Here is a 14,014-nt window from a genome sequence, read left to right on the forward strand (position 1 = left end):
AGATTGCCCTGCTTTCTCAGTTGAGCCATTGGTATTACCACATTTCTAAAATACTCTTGCACTCTATGTTCATCAGATGCTGTGTGTGTACCTGTGCGATTATGCATGCTAGGTGACAACGTTATTGTTTCATGCTGCTTTTATTTGAAACTGTTGTTTTTATTTATTGTTGCTGATCTTTTGATTATATATTTCAATTTGACCATGCTTACTTGAGACATGTTATGTCTCAGATTACTACAGATTCCATAAATTAAATAAATGTATTCACTTACCTACATATTATTTTCTCTGTTTTCAGTATTTATCTCAAGTTTTTAAGATTTATATTGCTTGCTTTACTGCTTTTAAAGATCTTTAATAGCTGGTTTGTTAAATTCATTTTGTAAGCCACTTTGAACATCAGAAAAAACCCTAACCCTAACACCAACCTTTCTCTTGATTTGTTGTCAGTGACTGATCAACAAATCAGCTAATATACCAACTCAAACCATCTGTTTTAAGTAGTTTGATGCAGTCTTGTACTAATGTTCTTAACTAGCAACTCTTTGTTCTTAGCAAACGTCCTGTGACACTGGCTGCAGAAGGAATTTTTGATAGTTGTATGTCTGTCATTCATTGGGAAAAGGTAAATAAAAGTCCCAAGGACAAGCCCAAGCCATTCTGTATACATGAAACGAAAAAGTCAAAAGGGTGGTGTGCTTTGCTGCACTGTGTCCATGAGGCTGACATGCAGATTTAACATTTGTATTGTGGAATTTGCTGATGATTGCAAAAACTTTCTAAAAAAATTACATTATGTGCTAGTAAAGTGGGATGATCTGTATAAGCAGATTAAACTGAATGAAACATTTGTGGAAGGATAATTAGCACTTCTATGTCATTTCTGACCATAAAGAGTAAAATTATCAATTATGTGATACCTTATACCATTGGTCCCCAACCTTTTTGACACCAAGGACTGGTTTCATGGAAGACAATTTTGCCATGGACCAGTGTGTGTGCGGGAGGTGGGGGGTGCTGTGGTTTTTGCCAGCCCTGGCTGACCCCCTGACCACATGCCCCTGACCCCCCCATGAGGGTCTTTAAATGGGGTAGGTGAAGGTCGCTGCTGCACTGCCCCTTCTACCCGCCAGGATGAAAGACGTGGTGCTTCGGAGCGAGGCCTTTCTGCCTCTTTTGTCTGTCCAGGTCCTGAAAGGGGTGGTGTGGCACCTCTACCTCACTCTGCGGCCCAGTTGCTGACAGGCCATGGACCGGTACTGGTCCACAGTCTGCGGGTTGGGGACCCCTGTCTTATACCATTACCTAACTAATAGATGTGTAGACAGGTTATTCACAACAATACCACTAGCATTAATCAGAGGCAGGCAGCTATGCGGACATTATGGTTTAAAGTGCCTTTGGAGTCCATGGCAAGTTAATATATTGTGGTGAATGTAAGCTGGATATAGCAAAGGAAGTCTGATTTATTGTGCCCCTTGGAATTGAAGAGGGGCCAGTGCTGTGAAGTACATTGATGTGTTTTGCTCACTGTTTTGTATAAATGTGTTTCAAATATTTAACATAGTGCAGATGCTACAGTGCTTGGTGAGCTCTTTGTCACAGTCGACTCTAAGAAGGTTGTTGTGCAAACTGTTTCAGGTTGGTCCTTCCATCAGTAGTTATTCTGCTGACCAAAAAAAGCTTCAGTTTAGCTACACTGCTGTTTAGAACATAAAAATGGGGATCCATGATACTCGTAGAGGATCTCTTCCCCCTTGCCTGTATTTCCCCCATTGATACTGCTGGGCCTAGCACTGCTCCCAGCCTCTGCCACCAGACCCACCAAGACTCCACCCTGACTGTTTCTGCAACCAAAGTTCCCTCTTAGCTGTGGAATCTAGTGAGCAAAAATTCTACTTTGTGAGTTACTGGCATTAAATTTTTAAACTACTGCATAAATTAGTTTGCTCTGGGGCCATATCCCCTGAGCTAAGGCAAAAATGTGTGAGCCAGAGGCTAAAAAACTGTGAGCTGTCTCACACTAACTCAGCTTAGAGGGAACACTAGCTGCAATCAGTGAGCCCCTTGTAGCTCCCAACTCCACCACCAGGCCTGTTGAGACTTACTGCCCACTGTTGATGCTTCCAGCAAGCCTCATACATCTCCCAGCCTCTGCTGTTGGGCCTGCTAAGGTTTCTGCCACCCCCCCCCCCCCCATGATAACAGCAGCACACCCCACATGGCTCCCAGCCTCTGCTGCCTAGCGCATAGAGGTTTCTTCCTACCACCATTGCTAATGATGCTGGTGAACCCCATGTGACTCCTGGGCTCCTTCACTGACCTACCAAGACTTCCTAATCCCCATTAAGTCTGATGAACTCTATGCAGCTTCCCAATGTTTTTAAAAAAACTTTTTCAAATTTTTCTGCAAAACTTTGGAATCCCCCAAGTTTGCTGAATTGTCTGTTTTTAGTCAATGCTGGCTCAAGTTACTTGTTTAGGTACCCACAGATGGGCTCACACTGGAGTATTAAATTTTTGATTGAGATCTTCTAGAATGGATTCAGACAGCATGAGCTTGTAAATGCCATTTGGCCACTGAAAGCAATTTCTGATGTGATGTTAGGTCCTTATAAACACATTGTGTGGCTATACATTCTTATACTTACTGGCCCACTAAACTGCATGTTATGGCACTGTGGGGAAGGGGTTATCTAAGAGACAGAGAGAAGGGAGGATTTCATCCCTCTTCATTACAACCTCCTGACCCATGTGCCGTTCATCCATGCCAGTCATGTGACCCCAAGTATAATCTTTGCAGGGCTCACAGAGAACTATGGGAGAGAGGAATACAAGAAAATCTGTGTATTTTCCATCAGAGCTTTGTAAGACACAATAGTTCTAAACAGTCCGTAATACAAAAACTACATTTTTTAGATTAAAACATGTCTTGTACTTTCTGTACAATGCATGGGATTAGCTGGACTGCTGGTCTAATCCAGCATGGCTATTGTTAATGATTTAATATTGAAATTTTGCACAGAGACTGCAAGACAAGCAGGAACAAACATTTTAAATAATTTTTAAATTAAACTGTCTCTTTGTACAGATCATATTAGCGTCTTGCTTTTATTTTATTTTATTTTATTTATTTATTTTTCCAAAAAACCATGTGGCAGACTTTAATAATGTTCCAAGTATTCCATCTACATCCTCAGGTTGTACAAACTAAAAAGAATCCATAAAATCTGGCCAACAAGAAACATACAAAACTTCTCTAGTTAATGCAGTAGCCAAGTAAGATCATGTGATATGTTATATGCTTTTGTTCACAAAGTATCTTAGCCAACTGATCACAGTGAGTATCCAAAATATTTGCTCTTTGGGAGACTAGATACAGCAAACTTCTTAAAGTTCAAACAATACTACTGGTCAACAAGCCTTTGTGATATCCTGAAGGCTGTGTAAAGTGAGAGTCAATAAACAAGCAAACAAAAATAACACCAAAAGCTACTATACATCCTTAGGTACTATTTATTCTTAGCTACTTTTCCTACCCTCAAAAATAAGGATGCCCTTAATTCTTGGTCCCAATGTTTAATTTTTCTTTGCTTTTATAACATAAGGCGTCTTGCTTTTATAACATAAGGCAAGATGGGTAGCATCAGTTGTGGTTAAGAACTTTGAGCCTCCCTCTGGAAGTGTTCTTTAAACACCTGTTAAATTAAAAAGCTGCTTTAATTGCACAATCCTAGAATTCATCTTATAGAAAGAAATAACTTCTAGATGTATTTGATTGTGAACAACTTTCATGTCTTTGGGGTAGGATAGGAAACCTTATCGAAGAAAAATGAACAAGGGAAGGATATGTGCATGTTGAACAATGGTTGATTGGTATTTTAAAATATTAGATAGATAGAAAATTGCCAAATCATAGAAGTGGCCATAGATTCTTGGAAGATCCTACTTGGAGCTAGAATCAGAGGCCTCTTGGCTTGCAAACTGATGATTTCTAATTAATTAAGAGTTAGCTGGTAGAGGGATCAAAGAAGATGACTGTCTGCTTACATATATTTTTAAAAACTAATCAGAGAGCCAAGAGGAAGAGGCAGCAGCAAAGCAACTATGAGGATGAATTAATAATAATAATAATAATAAACTTTTATTTATATCCCGCCCTCCCCGCCAAGGCAGGCTCAGGGCGGCTAACAAGACATAGTAAAACCATGATACAATAAAACAATATATAATATAATTAATAATTTAAACAGTAAAACCAATAAAACAATATAACATTATAATATAATCAAATTGTGTATGATGGCTCGGTGTTATTGATGTTATCAGGGGTTCCGTCTTAAAAAGCTAGCTGGAAGAGGACAGTTTTGCAGGCCCTACAGAATTGGTTAAAAGATAGATTTATGGTAACTGTTATAGACTGGTTACTTTCAGATTTTTTTGTGAGTGCATGCCACTGTTTTAGAGGACCTATGAAATCTAAAGCTGAATAATGCAAGTTGTATACTTCTTTAAAATGGCAAAATTGACACTAAGGAAAAAGATGAAGTTCTTAAGAGTCTTATTAATATACATTATTAAAAGTAGTTACATGCAGTTAGTACTTGCTACATTCAATTTGCTTGCAACATATCTAAATCAAGTCTCAGCCATTTTATTGAAGGAAGCATTTCATGAAAGAATTTTTCATCTTGGAGATGGAGTAGCACATGGCAGGTTGTGTCTTGCTGCCTGGAAAAAACTAAGGTAATGGAAAAAGTTTCCATAGATAAAGATATGATCATAAAACATTAGGAAATGGTATCCCTGATATATCTATGGCATGTTCTCAGAATGTTTTGACTGGAGGAACCACTTTCAAACTGAAAGATGCTTTATGAAGCCTTTCTTGAAAAACTGGTCTGTTTCTTGGGGCAGCAGTTCAGGAGTTGTAATTACTCACTTGGATAATAAACATGGTGTCTTAGACTAATGGAAACTTGGTATCAATCCACCATTTTTGAATATACCATGAGAATCCAAAATATCTCTTGTTTTCTTCATTCTCTTTGCCTGGCTAACAGAAAATCTCTGAAATTCCCATGCAGCTGCAGTGCCATATAACACTGTAAACTGTCTCAGTAAATTAATTTACTGATCAATCGGCACTGTGTTGATGGTTTTCATGCTCCACCCTCCCAGCTGCTTAACACTAATGCATTGTTATGTATGAAATGAGAATAAAAATGACCTAAATGTAAATGAGAAAACTGAAGAGAGTATAATTTATGACTGCTGAGCTCTAAGTTTATTCCTTTCGCCTATTGAACTGGCTTAGTAATGAAGGAAAGTATGCTATAGAAAAGGAAAGTATAATATCAGGATCAATTTTTTCAGCTCCTGTTATATAACAGATACATAAGACTATTTTCTTATATCATCCTTTTCCTTGTGGGTTAAGCACATGTAAAGATCTTGCTATTTGTATGTGTGTAGTGCTTGGAATGTCATTACTTACTATATTAATTCTCCAGTGTTTGATGCTTCGATTTAAGATGTAGAGGGACTGTGTTTGATTGAACACATAGAACCAAAAACATGTTATTAAAGACAGATGATCAGATTGTTCTGTTTAGAATTTTTAAGGCATCAGGCAAAATATTACTTGGGTGTGATCATGATGGATAATGGCAAAAGGCTAGAGGGTTTATGACAACAGAAGTATGCTAAAGAGTTGGGGGGAAAGACCAAAGAGTCTGCAGACCAATAAAGGCAGCTATAAATTTGCAGTAGCAGAGAAGGAAGAAATTAGTAGTTAAATAGTTGTCTTATAGAGCAGTGGTCCCCAGCCTTTTTGGCACCAGGTCCAGTTTCATGGAAGACAATTTTGCCATGGACTGGGTGGGGGCAGGCATGGTTTCGGAATGCCCAGAGTGCAGCTCCCCCGCACTCGCACACACAGAGTTCTTGCACTTAATGGGAATTCTAGGATCTGTAGAGCCATGCTGGGAAAGAAACTTGAACAAATTGCCATACAAGTGTGTCCTGAGCTGGGCAAGAAGGAGCCACTGCCTCCTTCACCCTTGAGTTGTTTGCTCAGCTGAAGCATCCACTCCTCAGGTTGGATATACTCTCCTCTGTACAGCAAAGTTGCTGTGAGAACATCTTGGTGTTGAGAGTGAAGCAGGAGCCACAAGGGAGGCAAGTCGGGCGAAGAGGAGCTCCTGGGAAGCAATGCTGAAGCAGCGCACAGCAAGACCCTGAGGCTCTGAGTCCCCTTTGATGCTGGCTCACTTGCTCTCACCCACCCTTGAATTGCACAGGCACCATCCCTGCTTACCGGTTGGGTACTGCCCTGGGGGTCATGCACGTCAGGGGAGGAAGCAGAGTATGAAGCCTGCCTGAAGGAGTAGGAAGGAAGCAAGTAGCACATGGTAAGAGAGGAAGGCGGCAGGCACCACATGCTCACTCTCGCACGCTCTCACTGCGCAGTCGCACTGCTACCCCTGTCTCTAAGCATCCTCCTTGCATGCGCACCGCAGCAGCAGCCCGGCAAGTTGAGTAATCCCGATGCCTCCTCCTGGCTGCCAGAGGTTCCGGTGTCTGCCTGACTCCTGGAAAGGGGGAAAAGGAGCCAGGCAAGGCTCTGCGACCAGGTGGGACAGCTGGGCTCAGAGGTTCATCTGGTCTGCGCAGAGATTTCTTCCCCACTCCTAGATCCAGCCGTGCTGCTTGCCCTCCACCACCTCCTGTGTGACCAGGTTGCTAAACAGCCATGTAACAGAATGGGGAAAAAGTTGTAAGAACAGAGAAGCACTGAAATAAGTTGATAAAGGAACTGCTGGAATTACCTTTTCTGATGGATGACTGAGACGTACTGGTTTCTGCCCCAATGCAGAAATTTCTGCCTTCTCTGCTGCTGCAATTCATTCTTCATACTGCTGCTTCACAACTTTTTGTAGTTTGGTCCTTGTATATTCACATGCATTATCATTCCAGCATGAAGGTTAAGCCATTTTGCTGTCTCTTTATACTGTCTTCCTATCATATTTAAAAAAGACAATTATATAAATTACTTCACAGAGCAATCGGGGGGGGGGGGGGGGTTGAATGCACCCGAGGTGCCAGTCAGTGGATGCATAAGTTTATTTATAAAATACGCTGCTGCAACCCAAAGCTGCCCTGAGCCTGCTTCGGCAGGGAGGGCGGGGTATAAATAAAATTTTATTATTATTATTATTAAGATATGCCAGTGGAGCTGCCTGTTGCTGCAGTGCCACGTGAGCAACATCATGGCAGTGCTAAGGACTCCTGCCAGTGAAGTGCTGAGACAGCCCCCTGTGCCAGCGAAGGAAGGATTGGGGACATGGCAGCAGTTGGCTTCCTAAACTGCCCAACCAGGAATCCCCCCTCCCCCCAAGGACAGAGTTATACTTGCAAAATCCATAGCAAAGGCCACAGGTACCTGTGCAGTGAGGATCCCAAGTATCTGTCACATTCTCAGGGTGCAGACAGGCAGGAGTCCAAAGCCAATCCAAGGTCAAAGCCTCATGTCTTCGCTCTGAAAATTCTTTCCGGAGCCTGCTTCGAACTCTTGAGATGGGAGGAGGAGAGCTTGGAGGAGATTGATCATCAACAGCTGACACTGGTGCCTGGAGAGTGATTGATGGGCCAGCTGCTGTTTGTTCAGCTGAGGAACTGACTGTTAACCCTTCCAGCTCCTCCTCATCAGGGCTCATGACACTATCCCCCCGCAGGACCCCCTCCCCCAACAGACGGGCCAGGCCAGTCAGGGTAGGCCGTGTGGAACTGTTGTACAAGGTCAGGGGCATGTAGGTTGTCCGTGGGTTCCCATGAACAGTCTTTGGGGCCATAGCCTTCCCAGTCCACGTGGTGGATTCGGGAGTCCAGGAGCTGGGGGACCTTGTATTCCTCCTCATCATCGACCAGGACAGGAGGCGGCGGCACTTGAGGCAGCGGTCGGGTGGGATTTAGTGGTATAGCAGGAACAAGGAGGGACCAGTGGAAGACCGGGTGGATGCAGAGGGTGGCCGGCAGCTGTAGCTGGAAAGCAACGGGGTTGATTTGGTCCATGATCAAGAAAGGCCCCGCAAAGCCAGTGTCCAGCTTGCGAGACCGGCCAGGTCAACACAGGCAACAAGTGGAGAGCCAGACATGGTCCTCAGGCTTCAGTGGGAGCCCCACCTGTCGCTTTCGGTTGGTGGCTGTCTTGTAGGCCTCTTTAGCCTGTTGGAGCTGCTCTCGGAGCAAGTCCTGGAGAGTCCGGAGTTCCTGCAGGTGCGCATCAGCAGCAGGGACTGCTGTGGGGGGCAGGACTGCAGGAAGAAGCGAGGGTGGTACCCATAGGTGGCAGCAAATGGGTTCTGTTGCGTGGACGCATGTACAGCGTTGTAGGCAAACTCGGCCAGGAATAGCATGGCAGCCCGGTCATCCTGCTGGTAGCTGGTGTAACAATGCAGGTATTGTTCCAGTGTGGTGTTGGTGCATTCAGTCTGCCCATTCATTTGGGGATGGTACACTGAGGACAAATGCACCTGGGTGCTCCAGGTTCTGGTGGTCAGTCAGGACCTGGACGGGGTGGCGGGCCCCTTCAAGGTGATGCCTCCAAACCTTGAAGGCAGTCTTGATGGTCAGGAGTTCCCATTCCCAGATGGTGTAGTTGCGCTCTGCGGGCGTCAGCTGTCGTGAGTAGTATGCCCAGGGTTGTAGCAGCTGGGAGGGATCCTCCCGCTGGGATAGCACTGCGCCGAGGGCCATGCTGGAGGCATCGGTCTCCACTGTGAACGGCGTCTGTAGGTTTCGGTAGCGCAGGAGCGGCTCTGTGGTGAAGCAGGTTTTCAGGGTGGTGAAGGCATGGTCTGCCTCTGGAGTCCAGTGAAATGGCTCTTTGGGTCGGAGGAGCTGGGTCAGAGGCATGGTTACATCAGCATAGGCAGGGATGAACTGGCGGTAATAATTGGAAAAGCCAAGGAACCACTGTACGTCCTTGCGGTTCTGTGGCATCTGCCGGGTCAGGACCGCCTTGACTTTGTTCGGGTCCATCCGAGTCCCATGGGGTGAGACGATGTGGCCGAGGAACTCGACTGCTGATAAGTTAAAGGCACACTTCTCTAGCTTGGCGTAGAGACCATGCTCATGCCGGCATTGCAGGACTTGGTGGTCGTGCCCTGCATGCTGGGTGGGGCTTTGGGAATAAATTAAAATGTCATCTAAACAAATGATCACAAAGTGGTCGAGCAGGTCGCGGAAGATGTCGTTCATCAGCCTTTGGAAGACAGCGGGGGTGTTGGTCAGGCCGAAGGGCATCATGAGATACTCGTACTGGCCACAGCAGGTCCTGAAAGCCATCTTCCATTCATGCGTGGATCCACGCAAAGTTGTACGCGCCCTGGAGGTCCAGCTTGGTATAGACCTGGGCCTCCTTAAGGCGATCCAGTAGTTCTGGGATCAGTGGCAAAGGGCAGCGGTCCCGGACGGTGATTTTGTTCAGGGCCCAGTAGTCATTGCAGGGCCGGAGCTCGCCGCCTTTCTTCTTGACAAAGAGAATAGGGGAGGACAGCGGGGACGTGGATGGCCGGTTGAAACCTCGTTCCAGGTTTTTGGCGAGGAAGTCCCGCAGGGCTGCTAGCTCCGGTTTGGACATCGGGTAGAGTCGCCCCATAGGCAGGAGTGCCTCTGGTACCAAATTGATGGCGCAGTCATAAGGCCAATGTGGGGGGAGCTGGTCGGCCCCCTTTTCCTCAAAGACATCGGCAAAATCTGTGTAGGCCAGGAGAGTAGAGGACCAGCAGCCGGGGGGCGGCGGCGGCCAGGGTGGCCAACCGGGTCTGGTGAGGACAAGGGTCCTTGAAGCTCAGCTTTCTCTGTGCCCAGTCCATGAGGGGGTTGTGCTTTACAAGCCAGGAGAGTCCCAGAATGAGGGGAAAGTGAAGCATGCGAGCAACATCGAATTGTACTTGCTCATGATGGTGTTGGATCTGGAGCGTGACCGGGTGGGTCTCCTGGATCACTGGATCAGAGCGGAGGAGGCACTCATCGATGGCTTCAACCAGGGTCAGGATATCTTAGTCCTGCACCGGGATCTGGTGTTGCTTCCGCGAGGTCCTGCAACGCCTGCACGAGCATGGTCTCTACGCCAAGCTAGAGAAGTGTTCCTTCGACTTAACAGCAGTCGAGTTCCTTGGCCACATTGACGAAGGCCACGTCGACGAAGCAGTGGGTGGCCTCGGAGTCGACCATGGCGTAGAAGAACAGCCAGCACCCGTCCAGCAAGCTGAGTATGACCAGAACGAGGAACAGGCTTTCCAGGTGGCCATCGATGCAGAGATACAGCGTGATTAGGCCTTCAGCGTGGCTGGTCGGTCTGCTCATGCCAGCTCATCAAGGACTTTGTCGGCCAGCCCCTCCATATACTGGTCCATGAGGGTAGCCTCATTCCAGGCCAGGTCTTGGGCCAGAAGCTTGAACTCGGTGGAGTACTGGGAAACCGAATCTCTACCCTGCTTCAGGGTCCAGATCTTCTGATTGGCGGTGGCTGCTTGCTGGGGGTTAGCAAAAGCTACCGCCATATGATACAGAAAGTCTTGGTAGTCAGTCAGCAGGGGCGATGGGGTTAGAAGCAAGGGGGTAGCCCATTTAGCTGCCTGCCCCTTTAAGAGGCTGACAGTGAAGCATACCTTGGTCTTGGGGAAGTCTCTGGCATGTAGTTCAATATACAGTTTGCACTGCGCCAGGAATGCACGAAACTCCTCAACCTTCCCAGCGAATTTCTCTGGGGGAAGCACTGGGCACTTGGGCGGGGCAGCAACAGTGGCTTGCTGCTGCTGTTGCAGGTGAGCCACAATTTGAGTTTGGTGCTGTACCTGAGTGAGCAAGGCTGCTAGCTGCCCAGAGCCTCTGCTTGACTCCTCATCCATCTTGTGGAGTGAGTGTAAGAACATAAGAACATAAGAGAAGCCATGTTGGATCAGGCCAACGGCCCATCAAGTCCAACACTCTGTGTCACACAGTGGCAAAAAATGTTATATACACACATACACGGTGGCTAATAGCCACTGATGGACCTGTGCTCCATATTTTTATCTAAACCCCTCTTGAAGGTGGCTATACTTGTGGCCGCCACCACCTCCTGTGGCAGTGAATTCCACATGTTAATCACCCTTTGGGTGAAGAAGTACTTCCTTTTATCCGTCTTAACCTGTCTGCTCAGCAATTTCATCGAATGCCCACGAGTTCTTGTATTGTGAGAAAGGGAGAAAAGTACTTCTTTCTCTACTTTCTCCATTCCATGCATTATCTTGTAAACCTCTATCATGTCACCCCGCAGTCGACGTTTCTCCAAGCTAAAGAGTCCCAAGCGTTTCAACCTTTCTTCATAGGGAAAGTGCTCCAGCCCTTTAATCATTCTAGTTGCCCTTCTCTGCACCTTCTCTAAAGCTATAATATCCTTTTTGAGGTGCGGCGACCAGAACTGCACACAGTACTCCAAATGAGACCGCACCATCGATTTATACAGGGGCATTATGATACTGGCTGATTTGTTTTCAATTCCCTTCCTAATAATTCCCAGCATGGCATTGGCCTTTTTTATTGCAAACGCACACTGTCTTGACACTTTCAGTGAGTTATCTATCATGACCCCAAGATCTCTCTCTTGATCAGTCTCTGCCAGTTCACACCCCATCAACTTGTATTTGTAGCTGGGATTCTTAGCCCCAATGTGCATTACTTTACACTTTGCCACATTGAACCGCATCTGCCACGTTGACGCCCACTCACCCAGCCTCAACAGATCCCTTTGGAGTTCCTCACAATCCTCTCTGGTTCTCACCACCCTGAACAATTTAGTGTCATCCGCAAACTTGGCCACTTCACTGCTCACTCCCAACTCTAAATCATTTATGAACAAGTTAAAGAGCATGGGACCCAGTACCGAGCCCTGCGGCACCCCACTGCTTACCGTCCTCCACTGCGAAGACTGCCCATTTATACTCACTCTCTGCTTCCTATTACTCAGCCAGTTTTTGATCCACAAGAGGACCTGTCCTTTTACTCCAAGTGTGTGGGTGGAAGCAATCTGTCACGTTCTCAGGGTGCAGGCAGGCAGGAGTCCAAAGCCAGTCCAAGGTCAAAGTCCAGGAAGTCAAGCAGGAGCTAAGTCAGCAATGCAGAATCACAAACCAGAATCAGAAGTCATTGTCCAAAAGCCAAAAGGTCAGGATGTCAAGGAAATCAAGCAGGTCAAGATCAGGAAGGAGCGTGGATGCAAGCCAGAGAATAGACTTGTTGCTTCCACAGGTCCTGGGTGGGAGCTATATAGGAGTCTCAATCAGCCTGCTCCCTGGGTGGCAGTGACTCTGCTAGAACTCAGGGCTGAGAGATCTGAAGCATTGGTGTGCCTCATGTCTTCACTCTGAAAGTTCTTTCTGGAGCCTGCTTTGAACTCTTGAGATTGATCATCAACAGCTGACACTGGTGCCTGGAGAGTGATTGATGGGCCAGCTGCTGTTTGTTCAGCTGAGGAACTGGCTGGCAACTCTTCCAGGTCTGTTAACCCTTCCAGCTCCTCCTCGTCAGGGCTCATGACAATATCCTCCAAGCTGTGGGCCTGCCTACATGTACCTAAATAGTTCAGGATGCCTTTGGTCCCACCCCAGCCCCTGTGGCACAGCTCCACTGGTGGCGGCAGCTCAGGTTCCTGGGGCTGCCCCCACTGCTTGGATAATCATGGGCATGGTGCTGGATGGTGCCTCCACCATCTATATAGAAACTATGGTCTATATATGTGTTATATATGTATGTTATATATTGGGTAGCTCACAAAGTCATGCTGGAATTGCAAGGATTATTTGACAACTTTGTCATCTGAAATGTTAATTGTGTGGTTGCTGTTTATGTGGGTGTAATGCTGGTTTAAATCTGTGGAAAGAAAGTTCTCAGCTAACTGAACTAGTGAACCAGTATCTTAACAATGACAACTTTTAGTAACAGAATCATTCCGTTAGGCATGTAAGTACTTCTCAAAAGACTGATTTGGAATGAAACTTTGGCTTCCAATAGTAAATGAAAATTTAGCTTTTTCTAGTTTTGGTGGGAAGAGGGCTGTATTGAGACTTTGACTGAGAGTGCAAACTTTTAAGTCAGTAGAGAACAATAATACATTTGCGTATATATAAATATTTTCACCACATCGGTGAAAAGAGATTCATTTGGTTTTTTATTTGCTTGTATTATTTGTGTTTGTTTTATTTAACAAAACAAATCCCTTTTTATCCTGTAACATGAATGAAGCAGAGTTTGTAGAAAGGTGTTGGTTGTCGTATCCTTTCTTCTAGATTAATTTGAACCACCTTTCTCCCAAAGCTGTTCTCAAAGGGGGGTTAAGAATGGAATGCAGAGTAGGAGTTTAATCTGGAGGTGAGAATAGATGATGATTACCTTACGCATGCATGAGTATTTCCATAGATGAGTATGAGCTCACATGAGGTGGAAAATTATTTTTCTCTACAGCTTAGCCATTTCCTGCACTGTTCCTTGAGTCCTCAAGCTTAGGAGGTTCCAGTGGGAAGGAACAAACCCTATTCATTAACTGTGCTCAGTTTACAGTTCAGAGGATTGAAGTAATAACTGTCAGCATGCTGCTGTTTGATTTTGTTGTACTGGCATTAGGGGTGTGTGCTTGGTATAAACCATTCTCTTTTAGAAGAGGCACCAGCAGCTATGCTGCAAATTTGGTGCCTCTCCCCCCCCCCCCGGATATCCCCAGATCAGTTATCCATTATAGCCAATAGGAACCATTGTCTATAATGGTCCCCATAGGGTATATGGAACTGAAAAAATTCAGCAATCCGGAATATTTCCCAATTCCAAATAGCATTCTGGTATTGGGATTCAGGAATATCAGGAAATAGTGATATTTTCTGGGTTCAATATACCCAAACCCCAAAAATACTGGGGGATTTTGCACACCCCTAATTGGCACAGAACTTTGAGTCCACCAAATCAGTGATCA

The 14,014-nt window shown here is 45.7% G+C and overlaps 1 protein-coding gene across 1 annotated transcript in view; it reads left to right on the forward strand.

Moving 5' to 3' along the window:
- The window catches only part of TTC27 (tetratricopeptide repeat domain 27), a 169,336-nt gene that overhangs the window by 59,333 nt on the left and 95,989 nt on the right, over positions 1–14,014 (forward strand). The window lies entirely within an intron of this gene.

This window comes from Heteronotia binoei, chromosome 1, assembly GCF_032191835.1.
Source record: "Heteronotia binoei isolate CCM8104 ecotype False Entrance Well chromosome 1, APGP_CSIRO_Hbin_v1, whole genome shotgun sequence".
Taxonomy (NCBI): Eukaryota; Metazoa; Chordata; class Lepidosauria; order Squamata; family Gekkonidae; genus Heteronotia; species Heteronotia binoei.